The sequence below is a fragment of the Eriocheir sinensis genome, unplaced genomic scaffold (genome assembly GCF_024679095.1).
Source record: "Eriocheir sinensis breed Jianghai 21 unplaced genomic scaffold, ASM2467909v1 Scaffold3, whole genome shotgun sequence".
Lineage (NCBI taxonomy): Eukaryota > Metazoa > Arthropoda > Malacostraca > Decapoda > Varunidae > Eriocheir > Eriocheir sinensis.
In genome coordinates, this window is record NW_026111609.1 from 258,844 (window position 1) to 263,843 (window position 5,000).

Here is a 5,000-nt window from a genome sequence, read left to right on the forward strand (position 1 = left end):
ATGTTGCTGAGTATTTTCAGAGTGCAAAATTATGGGATGCTTCTAACCCTAAGGCAAAGAAACTGGATAAATGCATTGCAGAAATGTTAGTCATGGATGATTTGCCTTTCAGTCATGTTGAGGACATAGGATTCATGAGACTGATGACTGAAGCTGCTCCACTATACAGTCTAAAGCAGCGAAATTTCTATTCATCAATGATATGTAGTGATATGTATGAGTCTGTTTTCAAGAAAATAAAATAAATAATTGATGAAGTGAAGCAAGACAACAAACTTTCCTTCACAACTGATGTGTGGTCAGATACCTCAGCAGGTGTCTCATTGCTGAGTTAACTGCACATACCATAAATAAGGAATTTGAAAGAACAAACTTTGTGCTAGGTGCTGAACCACTGGAAGAACGACATACAGGAGAGTATATTTCCAAAATGTTGGATGATATGCTGATGAAGTGGGACATATCTCGTACAAATGTGCACTGTGTTCTGCGTGATGCTAGAGCAAATATGAAAAAAAGCTCTGTTTCTCTCAGGTGTAAATAATTTGGATTGTACTGTGCATAAAATACAGCTGATTGCTAAAACTGGGTTATCATCACATTGTGATATAGAAAACATGATCAAAAAAACTCGTAATATTGCTATGCACTTTCATCACTCAACTATGGCACAAGATGAACTTAAAAAGATTCAGGACAGGCTGCAAGTACCTAAACTCTCTGTTATGCATGATACACCCACAAGATGGAATAGCACCTTACACATGCTAAGAAGAACACTAGAAATAAAGGAATCTGTGTGTGTGTATGTTGCTACCAACTCCAAAATCAAACAGCTCAGCAATACTGAGTGGTTGATTATGCATAAATGTGTACAAGCCTTACAACCTTATGAAGATATCACAAAAAAACTTAGTGACTCCACATCCACAGCAGCTGAAGTGATTCCACTTGTAAAGTCCTTAAAACACACTCTTCAGCATACCACATCAGTAGTTTCTAACCCTGTTGAAGAAACTCATACTTCAGATACAAGCTCTGAAGATGAACCAGGCTCAGGATCAGTGATTGAGTTAAATGAAGACAGACAAGCAACACAGGCAGTAAACTTCATGAAAGAAGCAATGCAAGCTGATGTTGAGAAAAGATTTTCTTGGATTGAAAATGAAGATCTTTACAGAATTGCAACATATATTGACCCAAGATACAAGAGTAAATTTTTTTCTTCATCTCACGTCACTGATCAAGTAAAATCATCACTTGCCAGAGTATGTGAGGAGCTTCGTCAGACGACTATTCTAGAAGAGGAAGATGGAGAACCAAGAAGGAAACGAAGAAGAGATGATATGAGTGAAACACCTACCACCTGTGGAACATTAGATGAAGCAATGACCTCTATTCTTGGCTCCAGCAGTGATGATGAAGCAGAAAACTCATCTGTAGTAACTTTACTCATGAAAGATATTGAGAAATATCACAGAGAGAAAAGAATAAGTGGAACAAGTCAAGATAGTTTGCAATGGTGGAAGACAATGAAGACAGTCTACCCTGATTTGGCAAAGGTAGCTTGCCAGTATCTCTCCTGTCCACCAAGTAGCGTTGCTAGTGAGCAGCTGTTTAGTAGTGCTGGCTTGATATATGACGCTAAGCGCAATCGGCTTTTGCCAGAAAAGGTAGATAAGCTACTGTTTTTGAAACGAAACTTGCCCATCTTGAACTAAAAATATTAAGTAATAAATATGTGTTTATAGTATCAGTTCAATCAGTTGGTTATAGATTTATAGTTAACCACTTTCAAAAGGGTGGAGGTTGGGGAAAGTGGTCGGTGGGATGCACGACGAGTTGGGTCCACGTCCCGCATCCTGGTAACGCACAAAATGTGTGGCTGAAACTCGTCATAAAACTTTATTGTAACAAAAAGTACTTCCACTTTACTTCCACTAGTATACTCAGGAACTCCCTTCCTGCGTCTGTATCTACGTCTTCCTATGAATTAAATACTTTCAAAGAGAGAAGTATCAACTATTAAGACACCATTCGAGCTCATTTGGCAGTATTTTGGTTCTCCCACCTTATTTGTTACTTCTCCTGTCTGCATGGAACTGAAACAGGCTTTTTTTGGGGGGGAATCCTCTTGGTGAGAACGTTTGACGTAAAACATCCGCATCCGCACTGCATCCGCGAGGATGTCATATTTTGATATCCGCATCCGCATTTGCATCCGCATTTTAGTAGAGACTGATATCCGCATTCACATTTGCATCCGCAAAATGACATCCGCATATACATCCGCATCCCCGGATGTCTGAAATTCGACATCCGATACATCTCTAATATATATATATATATATATATATATATATATATATATATATATATATATATATATATATATATATATATATATATATATATATATATATATATATATATATATATATATATATATATATATATATATATATATATATATATATATATATATATCTATATATATATACCATCATTAGCTTATAACACCTTTAGGCACTGATCATATTTGCATTTTATGTAGTCTGTGATGCAGGCAGGATATTCATTAGCACCTAATTAGACTCATGCTGCTCTCCAGTGCTCTCTGATGAACTCACAATCAAAGATGTAGTATACCTATAGGGTAGCAATGAGTAATCTTAGATCACTTGGTAAAGTGTTCACCTAAGTCCGACCCAAGCTGGCAACATAAACCTAAGCGTGTTTGCAAGCTGAGTGTTTAGAATATTGGCATAATAATAAAAGATGCAGAAAACTGGATTCCACTACTTTATTGAATATATGAATAATTATATACTGAATTTGTAATGGAGCTAAGATAAAAAAAGCTATGTTTTCAGCGGTCATACCATGATCTCATGAAAATAATTAGGTTGACATATATAATTAATTACTACGTATTTTGGTATGATGACCATTGCACGTTAATACCATAGCTTTGCGAGCATTGAGTAATCTTAGGTCACTTGGTAAAGTGTTCACATAAGTCCGACCCAAACTGACAACATAAACCTAAGCATGTTTGCAAGCTGAGTGCTTAGAATATTGGCATAATAATAAAAGATGCTGAAAACTAGATTCCACTAATAGAGTAATTATATACTGAATTTGTAATGGAGCCAAGATAAAAAGGTATGTTTTTCAGTGGTCATACCATGATCTCATGAAAATAAATAGGTTGATTATATAATTAATTACTTCGTATTTTGTTATGATGACTATTGCACATTAATACCATAGCTTTGAATCCAATGATGAATATCTTCAAGCAAGACACAAATAGCAACAGATTGGTCACCAATTCACTCAGTAAACACAATACTCCAGAAAAGTATACACTGAATTCACAATAAAGTTGTTTTTCCACTTGGAACTTTGTAAACAGAAACCAAGTAAACTCGTTTTACTTCACTCATAAGTCATGATGTTCGCGATGTGGTCACCTCGACATTTCGTTCCTCCTCCCTCACACTGGCAGACGTCTCTAACAAGCTTTCTTACCACCATTATCTCAATATGAATAACCGGCAGCAATAATTATAAATCATATTCTAAATGACATTTTAATGCAATTTTAGTGTCATCTTTTTCATTTGCATGTGTGTACCTTTCTGCTACATATAAAAGTTTTTTTCCCATGTTTTGTTTTCCTTAACTCGAATATTTCACATTTTAATCAATAACAAAGGCATCAAACACTAATTGTATGTTCAAGCTATGTTTATTTTTTTTCTGTTGACATAAACTACATCGTTTTCCTTTGGTGCCATTATTTTCACATGGGTACAGTCTATCACTCCCACAACACCGGCAAGTTGGTAGAATTCTGCTTGCTTTACACGGATCTCCACCCTATCAAGGGGAGACTGGATAAACCTCCCGACTACCTACGGGTCACTGAGGGCGGCCAGAGTTTCCACAATCACCCTGCTTACACTACTCTGGCTTACCCCAAACTCATCACTTGAACACTGCAGCATTTTTCCTGTAGCCAAGTACCTTTAAGTCAAAATCACTTTCAACCCCGGGGTGCGGGAATGCTCCCTTTGAACTGGATCTTGTAGCTCTCTTCTCACCAAATCAGTCACATACTCCATTCCTGCACGGTCTAATATGTATGTCTTGACAAGTTCACCATCGTTATACAGTTCCAAAGCGCCCTATCAAACTCTAAATTGCGGAGGCGGGCTGGACGAGGAAGTCCGGGGGCCATGTTGATATGGGTCTGGGTCTGGGTTTCACTATTAACTTTACTATTAACCTCGCCAGCACTCTCAAGTTAATACCAAAGTTAAGAGTAGGTATTAGGCTAATAGTTGTTGAGGATACACTTTGAGAGTGAAGTTAATACCAAAGTCGAAAGTTAATACCAAGTTTAGTATTAATAGTTGTCGAGGATACGGCCCTGATCTCTAAGTGGGAAGAAGTCGACAAACTTTGTGTAGAAGTCGACAAACGTGCAAATGTACCTGTAGCCTTCATCACTAACAGCCATTGGACCTGGATAGTTTAATAAAGCAGGAAACAAAAAATACATCATGCAAAGCCATCAAAACCCAACATAACCAATTACATCAGCTGGTGCAGACACTAGGTAAAGCTAGATAAATCACCCATGCTAGATCAAATTATACAGGCAAAGAGAAAGTGCATTATAACCCAGAAGAGAGAGAGAGAGAGAGAGAGAGAGAGAGAGAGAGAGAGAGAGAGAGAGAGAGAGAGAGAGAGAGAGAGAGAGAGAGAGAGAGAGAGAGAGAGAGAGAGAGAGAGAGAGAGAGAGAGAATTATTGTGTTCCATGAACAACAATGAGAGCTAACTACCATGCATTATAAAGCATTGTTCTTTTCATATTTACAATTATCATAAAGTAAACCCAAAAGAGTAAGACGGCTGGCATTTGAGGTAGCTCACATATGTACAAAGTTTTAAGCAAGGCATTTGACAGAGTTAAAAAAAAAGGCAGATG